Below are 15,067 nucleotides of genomic sequence, written 5' to 3'. Positions count from 1 at the left end.
TTCTAAGCTTCCCGTCCAATTCTGGAATGAGGCGGTGAATACAACTTGTTGTACTCTTAATCGAGTTCTAACCGTTAAAAGACTCAAAAAGACAAGTTATGAGTTATGGAATAATCGAAAACCTAATTTAAAGTACCTGGAACCTTTTGGGTGTCCGTGTACAATGTTGAAGAAGGATGCTGGTAAATTTGAAGAAAAAACTATCGAAGGGTATTTCTTGGGATATGCATCTCCAAATAAAAGGGTATTTAACTTTACATCTGGTTGCGTTAAAGAGTGGCACCATATGGACTGTCAAAAGTACACAACTCCTCCTCAAGGGAAAGTTCCCGATTGGATGTTTTACTACGATAGTTTATTTAATTCAATTACTCCATCAACTGAACACATAGACGAAGACCTGGTCCGAGCATACTTTGAAGAACATTTGGCAATTCCACAATTTTCAAGTTCTAATGATGTTGAAGCTCAACCTGATGCTCCAATTGAAGAACCACATGCTGCTTCTCCAGTTACTGTTGATAATTTAACTTCTTCCTCTGATGATGATCAAGCTGAAGATCAAGTTATTGAACTTGACAGTGATAATGGTTCATCTCCTGAACTTGGTGAACATTACACTAATTTATTTGATAATGTTGTTGTTCCTGAGAATCCCACTCTTCGGATTCATGGATATCATCCACAGGAAAACATCATTGGAGAACTTGATGTGGGTGTTCGTACACGTCATCAAGTTGCTTCGTCAAGTGATAATAATGTATTGTGTGCTTATACCGATTTGCATTCATCGGGAATTGTAAATCTTGGAAAATTCACTTGCTTTCTATCTCAAGTTGAGCCAACGACGGCTCGTAAGGCACTTAAAGATCCTTCTTGGGTAGAAGCTATGCAAGAAGAATTACAGCAATTTGCACGTTTGGATGTTTGGGATTTAATAGATAAACCTGCTAGAGTCAAGAAAGTGATTCCGACTAAGTGGGTATTTAAGTGTAAGAAAGACGATCGAGGGGTGATTGTCAGAAAAAAAGCACGTCTAGTGGTGCAAGGATTTAATCAGCAAGAGGGTATTGATTACACAAAAGTATATGCTCCAGTTGCAAGATTAGAGTCGATTCGAATCTTCCTGGCATATGCTGCTTATAAGAATATCAAGGTCTATCAAATGGATGTTAAAAGTGCTTTTCTCAATGGTGAACTACATGAGGAAGTGTTTGTTTTACAGCCTCCTGGTTTTGAAGATCCTGATTATCCTGACCGAGTTTACCGATTAAAAAAGGCCATGTATGGTCTATATCAAGCCCCGAGAGCATGGTATGGAACGCTTGCCAACCATCTTATTGATAATGGCTTCAAACGGGGAACTGTCGACTGCACTTTATTTCATAAAACTGTTGGTGACGATCTTCTCCTAGTTCAGATTTATGTCGACGACATTATATTTGGGTCTACAAACGACACATTGTGTAAGGAGTTCGAGAAGTCCATGCAAACAAAGTTCGAGATGAGTTCGATGGGAGAGATGAATTTATTTTTAGGGTTGCAGGTTCACCAGTCTGCTAACGGAATCTTTATTCACCAGACTAAGTATGTGAACGACGTCTTGAGCCGATTCAAGATATCTGCCAGAAATATCCCTTCTACTCCTCTTCCTGTGGGTCACAATTTATCACCGAATGAATTGGAGGATACCGTTGATCCTACCCTCTATGGTGCCATGATCGGTTCTTTAATGTATCTAACGGCTTCTCGCCCTGACATTATGTTTGCTGTTTGTATTTGTGCTAGGTTTCAAGCAAGTCCACGAGTGACTCATCTAGCTGCGGTTAAGAGAATACTTCAGTATTTGTGGGGAAATCAAGACATCGGGTTAGGGTACCCCAAGGATGATATTTTTGATCTTACTGCTTATTCAGACTCGGACTATGGAGGTTGTGGATACAACAACATCTCCGCGACTACGGTTTGAAGTTTCTTACTACTCCTATTCTGATTGATAATTCTGCTACAATTTCTATCACAAAGAATCCTGTACAACATTCGAAAACAAAACATATCGAAATTCGATATCACTTTATACGGGATTGCTTTCAGAAGAAGTTGATTGACCTTGAGAAAGTACATACTGACTTTCAGAAAGCCGATCTGTTTACCAAAGCTTTTGACAAAACGCGTTTTCATTTTTTGCTTGGTTTAAACGGATTGAAGACCCTCACTGATATCCTTAAACAAGGATGACTATCTTTATTTTCTGTTAATTTTTATTTTAAAATTTATTTTGGTTTTGGGGGTGAAAATCTAGAAAATACAAAAAGATTGTGTTTTTCGTTTGTATAGATAAAACTCAAAAACATTAAAAATTCTTAATCCAAAAACATTAGAAAATTCAGAAAAATCAAAAATATTGTGATTTCTTTTCTTTAATGTTTTCCTTTATAATATTTTGAAAAACTAAAAACATTTTAAAATTTGAAAATCCAAAAAGAATGTATTTTCAGTTTGTACAGAAAAATCCGAAAAACCAAAAAGACTGTGAAGTTTATTTTGATTATAAGAAAATTGAAAAAGACAAAAATATTGTGTTTTTTAAAGTATGTATAGAGAAAAACCAAAAAGATTTTTACATACGTTCGCTGAAAATTATGTCAAATATCTACACTTGAAGGGCATGTACGTGTACATGTTTGGTCCTGACATTTACTTGTAAATGATCAGGATAGCCATTCACCAGATAATGGAAAATAGTTGGGGTGTTCTATCTCATCTATTTATTAATACACTCTTTCAAGAACATGCCAGAGAACTAATTGGCCAATGGAAGTGTGCAAAGGTTGCATCCTCTCTCTCTCTCACCCACATTTTGCAAGTAAGCTCTTCTTTTCTCTCTATGATTTTTGACCAAGAGAGGGTTAACAAGGAGTTTTATAGTGTAAATCCTAGCAACCAAGGGTGCTTTGTTGGAAGCTTGAAGGGTATACAAGCTTGAGGTGCTTCTACTTTGAAGACTAGACATTCAATTCTCATCATCCTTCATATTTCTTAGCATCTTGAAGGTAGTATGCTAGAACACCCTATGGTTGTTTTGATAGCATGTATTATCATATATGGATCCAGGCATTGGGTTTTATATAAAATCGGTTTTATATTGATCATATTAGCAAGATTTAAAACTAATTAATCCATTGCGTTTTTCATATAAATGGGTTTATATGACTTTGATAATCTTGTAAAAACCCAACTGTAAATACATGTATTATAACATCATTGTATATATGTAATGCATATATGTAATACTTATATACATGCAGTACATAGCAATACATATATGTAGTACACCAAAGTTGCATATACATGTAGTGCATAGCAATACATATATGTAACACTTGGCAAATCATGTAAAATACATGAACTAATCAACATGTGCATCATTCATGGCTTTTCATATGCAATAAGTGTACAAATTATTGTCTTAAGCACTATATTGTTACTCATTGTTACTCAATAAAAGGAAAAAAAAAACAGATCTTGTCGAACATGATAGCCCCTGTTTTGCTTAATTTGATGTATAATATGCCTAATCGATGTGATAATGTGTGAACTTGAATGTCACAATCATTTATCTGTTATTGTTGTTCTGATTTGTAATCAATTTCCAAGCAGATCTGGACGAACAAGATAATCGAAATAATGATTCTAAAAGAACCTTTGTTATGAGTGCAGATGCAAGGAGTGAAGGCATGGATTAAAACAGTTTGTAACATAATTATGAAGCAACCAATTGATATACACAAAATTACCTATGTCAAATTTGAGGTGAGAGTGGACCGACAGTGGCTGAGCTACGGTGGGAGATCTGGAGAACGATGGAGAAGAGAACCATTAGAATTTGTTCAATTCCAACTTTACCCTTCCTCATTAAAAAACTCACTCTATTTTTTTGTTCCGTCTTCTTTTTTCCACTGATTAACTAAAATCAATGTTCTTTTCTTAAGTTCTCTAGTTCTCTTATTAGTAGGAGTTATCTCTTGATCCCACCCTATATATATATAAATATAAATATATACATATGAGTTTATAAATATTTTAATGACAAGAACGCAAGTATATTGTAATATTAAGTGTCGGGTTTTAATAAAATAATGTTGGTTTATTTACTAATGTATACTTACAACACACACACACACACACACACACACATATATATATATATACATAACGAAAGCTTTTAACGAGATATGACAAAAAACATAAACTCTAAGACGTCGATTTTTATAAACTAATGTTTAAATTATATTTTATATGAATTTATAAACTATTAAAATCCTTAAAACCATTAAAAAAATAAAGTAACCAAAAATGCGCTGCCCATGGCTCGAACCTGAGCCCCTGGCCGGCTCAGTACATGAACACACACCATACAACCAACTGAACCAAGGTGTCATTTTTTTAAAATACAAGAACATTAATTTATATACATATATTGTTAAATCCCAAATTGATAACAAGAACCCTAATTCCTAAATCGATTAATTTGTTGTTTTAGGTTTATATAACATTAAGCTTCGGCTTTATGGATTAATACGAACAAGAAACACTACTCAATTACCTCCAATGATGCTGCAATGATGATGAACATTGGTAACATAGTCGCGACCATAAACGGGCTGAGTTTTTGATGTTGCAGATGATTCTAGTCTAAATACTCTTAGGGATATGATCGATGGGTTGAGGGGGTGCTATAGGAGCGCTTAATTGTATTTTGATTAACTATATAACTCGAAATATAAGTTTTATATGATGGGTTTATTTTAAGTTTAGCAATAACATCAATACACGATTTATTACCTATTTGATGTGGCTGTGAAGGTCGAATATGCTATGAGTATGATTTGCCAGGATCAATTGTTAATTACAATACGAAAATTAAGGTGCAAGCAACTTAAGGGATTACGGTTTGGTGCAAGCAACTTAACGAGTATTATTTAAATCATATTTTTGCAACTTAGTCCTTGTGCTTTTGGTGTTGATACAAAAATGATTAAAAACTTATGTTTAGGGTATAAATTGAATTTAACTCAAAGTTCTTTCAGATAATTAATTAAATATATAATCAATAATAATAAAATATTATTAACTCGTAAACGAAATATTTTGTTAAAAATTACATGGAAACGAAAACGGGTCGGATAATGGATATTATATAATAAATGGAAAACCCGAGTTGTTACATTCTCATTTTTCTGTCTTTATTTTTCATGAACAACACCGGTACACCTCGCGACGAAAACACTCGATATTATAAAACCCTTGTCGAGGAGTTTTTGCATTTGGGACATTAGCTCTTTCATCTCGGATGACTCCAAGCGGCACGGTGCTTTGCAATGGGATGTCCTCCTAGTATTAACTTTTTTTTATCTCTCGTTCCGGTGGCAACCCCGGAAGGTCCTCTGGGAACACTTCTAGATAGTCACACACCATAGGAAGATCTTTCATTTCATTCGTGTCACACCCTCAATATCCACTAACGAAATTTTACCGTTAGAGGGTGTGAACTAACAGGATCGAAGTCATTAGCTATATCAAACATCATCATTAAAGTCTTTTAAAAACAAACAAAGACATACAAGTCTGAAATAAGTGCGGAAGCGTAAACCGTAATGTAAATTATTATGCCAACACAGGATGGTTTAAAGCAACAGCTGATAAGATAAAGTTAAAAGCAATTTAAAACGTTTGAGAATAGTGCATGCATGTCCTAAACCGCGCGCCCGCCTCGGCTACCTGAGATAAACATACTAAAAGTGTCAACACAAGGTTGGTGACTTCACAGGTTTAAGTAAAGTAATCGTTTCGTTTCGGTGTTACCAGATAGAGTTATTTTAATATATATCAGTAGGTAGCTAACCTATCAAGCATTTATTACTAAGTGTTTAACACCGAATCTGACTGATTATACGTTTGCCTTGCCACCATTTCAACCACGACCATGGTAATGTGTTAGCCAGAATTACACCCACTCGGCCTACAATCGAGTTTAGAGTTGGGTGGGGTTTGTTAAACCCAGTAGTACTACTCAACACTGACTCACTATCATCCAATATTAACCGGTTCGATTGTTTCTGAAGGACCTAGTTGGTTTGTTGCCACTTAATCTCAAAAGTGATATATACATAGTAACACAATCTATAGTTTTTGGAGTATGTTATCTCCCCCTAATAAAACGTTAAAAATTAAGAGGGGCCATGAAACTCACAGTCGCGAAATTTCTGAAGTCCGAGAAAAGCGTGCGTAAAAGAAATCCTCACTAGTGCTCTAAAACAAAAATGAGATTTCTAAGTGTTTTGAACCATGAGTGAGTCTCTAGACTCGACGCATAAAAGTTATGCATGAGATGTGTTCGTGTTACGTTTGTGAAACAAGTGCGACTTGACAACACATTGGTGATAAGTTACGGGTGTGATCACATATGGCATCTAATGTTACTAAGATATATTTTCAGTACATTATCAATTACAAGGGCATATATGTCAAACACAACTCAACATCGATCAAACAAATAACTTTACACATTCCAATAAGAATTCAGCAGCTAAGTTTTCCAAGACAGAATTTAACACGTCAAGATTACTCTATTTCACTATTCATAATATGCAGACAAAAATACCAAAATTTACCACAGAAGCACACGTGAGATAGGTTTCGGGAAATATTTTATATTTTTAGCATATAGGATTTTATCACAAGAATCAAAACAACACAGTAGGTACACAGTAGTCATTATCATGCGCAAATAAATGTTCTTGACTAGTCCTGTTACATGGTTAATCCAATTAATGCAAGACCAATTAGTTAGATTCCACACTCAATTTATTAACTTCTAGAGGTGGAATCATCTCAATTGGTCTTGTCGTTTGTGAGATATGCTATTAACAAATCATCCTATAAAAAGGATCCCGAATTAGAACTGCACAACTAATTTATAAATTAATAAAAAGTGACTTCCACATGTCCAAAAATTACAAACTTGGATTCCTGGAAACTAGATTCGACATACTACATCAAGGAGTTAATAACCACTTTAAAACGTATAATTAACATTAAGTTACTGCCGTATTAACACCATCTATGATTCTGTCCAGCATCATCTTTCACCAAAATCCAACAAAGTAATAACCTATGAACAATTAATCATGCATACAATCCTCTAGACCCATAATCCATCAACCATGCATCTCAATTTCACTTTTCATGCATATTTAAGGTTTACTCAAAGATTCAACTTCAATAAAACATGCAATTGACAATCAATAACAACATAATTATGTTTCAGTCACATATTAATTTGGTTATTTAGTATGCTAGATGCAAGGGGGGGGGGATAGTTATATACTACAATTTACGTATGTATTGATATTAATATTCATGTTTTGAGTTATATGTGGTAAGCTAGTAATTTTTACAAATTAGTTGAATAATCTTTAAATGGATTATAAAATATTAAGTTTATAAAAGACCAATGTTTAAAATTTTAAGTTAGGCTTGGTAATCAAGACCCGAACCCATTGTAAGTGTTAACGGAGAGGGTGGAGCCTAATGTGTCAAACTTGTTGTGTTATAGTGTAATTGGTTAGTTATTAAAGTTTCAAGTTATTTGGGCCAAGTATTCTAGACTCTTGTTATTGTAATCAAAGCCGGAAATTTAAATCTTATGTTTAAATTAAAAATAATTATAGGCCTAAAATGTGGGTTGTTACACACGCATATGAAAACAACGGACACTGAGCGAATATTGTGATTTACCAGCTATCTTTATCTTGTACGGAAAAGCTGCCAAGAATTCAAACATTCCACCTTGAAACCCTAATTAATTTTCAATGTATCCTTCACAATATACATGGAAATATTTTGAGTTACTTCTTGTGTTTGTTACTATCGTGTCCGTTGAGAAATTTTAAGAGTTTTATTGATTCCGTCTTTAATATTCTCTGGTTTTTCATAAAAACAATATTTCGTAACCTTCCTGTCAACACGTGAGTGTGTGTTACGATTGTGAGTGATTCAACGATTAAGTGAGCTATACGGGACCGACAAGTGTTATGAGAGCATGTTTTTGCTACTTTTGTGAAGAACTATTGCTAAATATTGTTGATTTTGAAGGTGAAGAATGACGTCAGGTGACAATTGTTACATTGTTTTGTGACGTCAGCTGCCTAGTTTTTCATTTTTCATAGATTGTTAAGGTTTAAAAGTGTTTTCTTACTTAGATCTACATTAAAGTTCTTTCCTTTATTATAGACCTTGCTCTTATCCGTCAAGATAAATCAGATATGAGGATTTTGTCCCCATATCTGGTTGTTTTTCAAGATTTTTAGTTTAATTTTGTTATGTTTCTTTCAAGTAATTTTTAAACTCCAAAAATATTTTAAAATACCAAAAACATGTCTGGATCAATGGATGAGCAAGAGGTTTCTACTAATAAGATTCCTAGGCTGTATGGACTACCTCAAACTGAAAGTGTTCTTTGAGGCTGCCGTTTGTTATAATGATGTTGAGATGCGGAATTCGATTACGAATGGGCCATATGTTCCTGATGGCACAACAAACAACCAAACAGTTGACAGAACAATGAAAAAGAAATATGACAGAGCCTTATCTATGTTGAAGCATGGTTTATCATAGAAAATCTTGACCAGTGTGGCTCATCATACTACAGCAAAAGCAATGTATGATGCTGTAGTAGAGATGTTTGAAGGAAGCACAGAGCTTAAGGACATCAAGAAGGACAGGTTGAAGCAACAACTAGACCGTTTCAAGTTTAGGGAGGGTGTTGTTCAGAGGTTCGTGGCTATTTGAGATCAGAACAACTGACCTTGCAATCACAGATTTTGATCTAAATTAGAAATCGTTGTCATCTTTATCTGGAGAATGGTACACTGCCAGCAAGTTCATCAAGCAGAAACCAAACATTTCAGCCCTCAAGCTTGATGATGTTATATGATTTTTGCAAGAAATAGAGCAAGAGATGATAGAGAATAATATGATCAAAGAAGACATGCCAAATTTTCAAGTGGCTAATGCTCTTATTGCACCCATGGGAAATATGTCTACAAAGAACCAACAGCAGATTCCCATAATAAAAGAGCCAAGTGAATATGGTGGTGAGACACCAAGGATGTTTGTTGCTGGTCAGTCAAGCAAATAATCTGGACCACGAAGATTCAATGTCCAATTGATTGATGACAATGATACATCCTCAATGGCTAGTGGACATGCTCCTCATAATGCTGGAAATATGAACCATGGAAGTGATTATCAAGCTCTCTTCTCCATGTTCATTGAGTCTTACAATGCTTTTGTAGCAAAGAATCTGATTCATACAAGTGTGGTTGAAGAAGATCTTGAACAAATTGATCCTAATGACTTAGAAGATATGGATCTGAAGTGGCAAGCTGCAATGCTAGCTGTGAGAAGCAAGAGGCTGTATAGCAGAACTGGGAGGTCATTAGTTTAAGGACCAAATGATATAATTGGATTTGATAAATCCTAGGCTATTTGCTACAACTGCCAATTACCAGGACACTTTGCAAGAGAATGACAGTTGAAAAGTTACAAAGTGAATGTTTTAAGAAACAAAGCATGATTAATGTGTATGAAATAAGTGACTTGAGTTACGAGGAAATGATTAAGAGTCTGGAACATGATTGTATGGATAGTTATATGATTCAATCCAGATATGTCACTGACATAGAAGAATTGAAGAAAATTTATCTGGATGAAAAGTTGAAGAATACTCAACTTGAAGTTGAAAATGATTTTCTGAAGAATTTAGTTCAACTTGGAATATTTGTGGGAAGTTGAACAAGATCAAGGAGGAAGATAAGTACAAGGTTGTTCCTCCACCTTTTAATGACAATTACCCATGAAGGTTGATAAGGAAAAGAGAAATGCCTACCTTGATCAGAGTTGATAAGTGTTTAAACAAAAGGAATAAGCAAGATTTTAGTGCTGCCCAAGATCACAGCAAAAATGAAGAAACATCATGAATAAATGAGAAGAGAACACAAATCATTTGATATTTGTTATTGTTCGAAGGCAAAGAAAAACAATGACAGATCTGCCTAAAAAGTACCACAAAGAAGAGAAAATGTCAAAGAAAACAAAAGAAACCATGAAGAAGAAGATTGATGATCTTTTCATTCATGTTTACCCTGTTTTCTCAAACCAAGAGTTATTTAATATCGGGGAAGTGGAATGTATGGAAGAATATGAAAAATCAAGGAATAAGAGAAACATAGATGATAAACCAATCAATATGGAAAGGATAATCTTTTTCAAGAGTTCAGTGGAAAGACAAGACATAGAAATTAAGGAATTTGTACCTTTCACAGTTGACTATGATGGTCTCAGAACTTAAAAGATTATTGGAGTTGATCCCTCAAGACCAAGTGAAAGATTCAAAATAGGAAAGTCAAGTGAGAGCTTCAAAGGAAAAGTCGATGATGTGTGTTAAGAGGGTGTTTCTTTATACAGAACTCACAACTAAGCTTTAAATTTATAAAACGGATTTTCCTAAATAAACTACACACACCCGGCAAGTGTACCGATCTTAAGTAACATAGAACTTAGGAAGTCCAAGTATCGAACACGAGGACACGTGAAATCGTCAATGATCACTAACCCTAGAAAAGACTTCCCCAAGAATAATATTTTTTAAATGATTTTTAATAAATAAACTACTTAACCTAACTTACTTTAACCAAATTAAAAGACTAAACTTAAAAAGACTTAGCGAAACTTTGAGACTTAACTGCAATTGGAGAAAACGTCTACCTAGGTAAGAATCCTATCGAAGGTCTAACAAGCTAATGGAATGAATAATCTCACGACACCGGTATCCAAGGATTACACAACTAAGGTTCTCTCAAGAAACCTAGATCACCTCTCGGTCTCACTAACAAACCCTAACTTACACTTAGTTGATTTTAAGAACAAACCGGGAAACGAATTGCTAAAGTGTTCTAATGTCGTCTCTCCTCACGGTCTCACCGACACATGACCCTAATGGAAACGAATACAATGCAACCAAGGATAGAGGAACAATTTGGTTTAACTTAAACTAGATCAGTAATCGCTCACAAACCCAAACCCGACAAGAACCGAACCCGCTCTCGCGCGATCCTAATCCGAACAAGTAAAAGCTATGAGACGACCTTACTTCTTATCACCTCTCGGTCTCTAAGAAGGTGCCTACCCGCTGAATCTAATCAATTAACACACCCACTTAAACCCTACGGTTTTATTTCCCGCAAACAATCTCTAAACACAAAGTAAAGAGTCTAACAAGCATAATCAACCAAAACTAATTCAATAAATCAAAGCAACGGGTATGTGAGTATAATTAAGAAAATCTCAGCCACTAAACACAACCTAATTCAATATTAAACCAAACTTTCATTAACAATTCAAGTCATGATGATCAAACAATCCATATTACTTACTAAAACCTAACAATATTCATCAAACCTAGGTTGAACTAACAACTTTAGCCTAAAATAACTTTTGGACAGCCGGTATATCTTATTATAAACATCATAAAACTCAACCAATTAATAATTAAACTCATTCAACAATCAATTAATCAAGCACAACGCAATCTTCAATTCTAATGCAAAACAATTCAATTTAAAGATCAAATCAACAAGTATGAATCTTGAACAAGAACCCAAAGTTAATGGAGTGTTTACTACCAATTGGTGGCTGAGTTATATGATGAAAAATTCCCCGAGCTGCTGTCCCGAATCACCTTTGGCTTTCTTCATCTTTCCTTGGCTAACCAATCTTGAAAAATATCTTTTTTTCTCTTAAGCTTGCTGTCCCGATCGGAGGTTTGAACAAGGGTTGGTTTAAATATTTATTTTGTTGTATAATATTTGTTGAATTGTTGCTCCCGTGGGAGCTTATTCACAGCCACACAAACCTATGTTTAGCCTTTGTCTCCCAAAATCAAACACCACAAAGCCGACCAAACTCAACACCAAACAACAAACTTAATGTTTTTCTTTTTCTTGCTTGTTGTCCGATCAGCTCTTAGAGATGCTAGCTTAGGGTTTTTTTTCTCTTTATTTAACTTAATATATTATCATGTAAAGCTTTGATCTTATGGGCTTGGGTCGGGCCTTGAGTTTTAGTCTTGAAATTGATCATAAAGGCCTCTAATGACTTCAAAAACCCGAATCTTTTTCTCTTGTAAAATTCATAACCTACAATATTATTAAACTTTGTAAGATCATGTAAAAATATGCCATAACTATTATTTATTATACGATTAAGCACTTAAAACCTGATAAAAAGGTACAGAAAGTAAGTGTGTTTTAAAACACATCAAACATCCCCACACTTAAGACTTTTTCGTCCCTGAAAAAGAAATATACACAGGATCATAACCAAGTGAAAAACAACAAACTCCCAGATTATTTAACGTTACTAATGCATAAAAAACAACTCGACATATTGATTGCGATTGCCGATATTGTTGTCCAGTTAAACCCAGCCACCAGCCAATCAAGCCCCCAATTGCATTAAGCGTTTTATGTCAAAAAATTAAGGCTACACCTACCCCATCTCAGACAAAGAGTGTTAGAAGATCTAGAGTCGAAGCAAACTGGTTCGACAAATCACTATAAGCCAAGGACTCGTTGATGGTACTAATTAGATGCACTTGGTGAAATTTGATGGATGAATGGTCATGTGGAGGTCGTACGAGCTATTCCTATATATTACTGGACTTTTTACTATAAATTGCTAATTTGATATTTATTGACTAAGAACCTTCGAGCCCCAATAGTGTATCCTCATAGTCACTATCCCCTTGGTAACACGTAAACTTTAAGTCCCGCCTAGTATGTCATCTTTGGCCTCTTTTTACTAACTTAAAATAATGCTTCTTTGCCATTTTACAATACATAACTATCTCAATACAACTGCTTTTCTTGGAACAACTTTTCAGAGTACAAATAACTTTCATAACATAGTTTTTCTATCACCCTAAAGTATATAACTATTTCTAAGCTCGTAAAAAGATGTACATGTGGTGGTGTGCTGGTTTGAGTGCATTTAATACTTACCATCTCAAATTTTTCAAATTATGGTAATCCTCCCTAAGCATCGAAATTCGGTTTCACCGTTTTTCAAATTACTATATATATAAAAACTGCTGAAGAGAATTATCAAAGCTAGTTGGGCCTACCGACACATCCCAAATCAGATATTCAAACCATCTCTTTTTTTATTATTATATTATATATTTCGAAAGTTACGAGAGTTCGTTAACACAACGGTAATAATATCATTTCCTACTTAACGTAAAACAAAATCAATTTTCAAGGGACATTTTTCTTAATTTTTTTTTCATATTCAGTTGCCCAGCCACTTTCAGTTTTCGGGTCAATAGCTACCCCGTATGTCTACAGGTAGATAACAGGACCAAACATATACAAGTATATGTCCCTCGAACTTAAGTAGCCGACATAATTTTTAGCGAAAGAACAAAAAGGTTATGATTAATTTTTTTTTTCAATATTTTTTCTACAACTAAGTAAAATAAATTCCCGTCTCCACACTTAGAACGAAATCGTCCTCGATGAGAACAAGGAAAAGAAATAAAATAAAAATAAAACTTAAAATAGAAAAAAGTAAAATAGAGAACAGGTTACTCCCCTGGTTATATGCAGAATCTTCATCAGCTACGTATCAATCGAGCGACCGTATAGTAATTCATTCTCGGTGGAAATCTCGGGAGAACCAGTTCCAAAACACCATCAGAGCTACCATGCGCATAATAATTCCTGCAATAACTCAAACTCGCTTGCTTGTAGCGGCGTACAAAACAGAAAACAAAACATAAGAAATAAACATATTTTTGTGTTTTTGTATTTTTTGATTTTTATTAATTTTTTAATTTTTTTTATGTTTTTATAAATAACAAAAATAAAACAGATAATAAAGAAAATCATAATACACACTATACAACTTGAGCAGTCTCCCGAGTGATGCATCCAACTCGTCTATGTCTCAGTGAATGAGTCAAGGTAAAACACCTCGACTGTCTGATCAACTACCGGCTCACCTATGTAATGCTTCAACCTATGGTCGTTCACCTTAAACTTCCCGCTCTAATCTTGTATTTCAATAGTGCCATACGGAATACCTCAGTGACCGTGAACGGTCCCGACCATCGGGATTTCAAGTTTCCCAGGAATAACCTCAACCAGGAGTTATACAGTATTACCATATCACCACACTTGAACTGCTTATTGCCCTTCAACTTTCTATCATGCAGTTTTTTCGTCCGGTCCTTATACTTAAACGACTGAGAATATGCGTGATCCCGGAGCTCCTCTAACTCATGCAACTGATGGAAACGAGAGCACTCTGCGGCGGATAAATTAAGATTAACCCTCTAAAGGGCCCATGAAGCACGGTGCTCCAACTCAACAGGAAGATGACATGCCTTCACATAAATAATCCGAAATGTTGTGGTACCAGTCGGAGTCTTGTGGGCTATACGGAAGGCCCACAAAGCGTCATCTAATTTGTCGGACCAATCCCAACGATTTGAACCAACCGTTTTCTTAAGAATACGCTTGATTCCCCGATTACTCACTTCCACCTGTCCACTAGTATGTGGGTGGTTGGCGGTCGCAGACCGATGGGTGACCCCGTAGCGCTGCAACTCCTTATCCATCTGCACATTGTAGAAGTGAGTACCTCGTTCAATGATCAAGGCTTTTGGGACACCAAAACGAGCGAAGAGAATTTTAAGAAAACACACTACCACTCGGGGCATCATTCTTGGGTAAAGCCTTAGCCTCAACCCACTTTGAGACATAATCAACGGCCAAGTGTATGTATTTGTTCCCACGAGAAGATGGAAACGGTCCCATGAAATCAATGCCCCACACATCGAAAACCTCACAAACTTAAATAGCATTCTGGGGCATTACGTTTCGTGATGAAATGTTGCCGACAAGCTAGCAATGATCAAAACTCCTAACAAACGCATGCGCGT

The 15,067-nt window shown here is 35.2% G+C and overlaps 1 pseudogene; it reads left to right on the top strand.

Annotated features, from left to right (window-relative positions):
- The first annotated feature begins 10,105 nt into the window (after positions 1 to 10,105).
- The window catches only part of LOC143615923 (E3 ubiquitin-protein ligase At4g11680-like), a 35,560-nt pseudogene continuing 30,598 nt past the window's right edge, over positions 10,106 to 15,067 (top strand).

The sequence above is a fragment of the Bidens hawaiensis genome, unplaced genomic scaffold, assembly GCF_021521415.1.
Source record: "Bidens hawaiensis isolate Kalapana, Puna unplaced genomic scaffold, B.hawaiensis_p1.1 tig00044823_1, whole genome shotgun sequence".
Taxonomy (NCBI): Eukaryota; Viridiplantae; Streptophyta; class Magnoliopsida; order Asterales; family Asteraceae; genus Bidens; species Bidens hawaiensis.
This window is presented reverse-complemented; position numbering and strand designations above follow the sequence as displayed.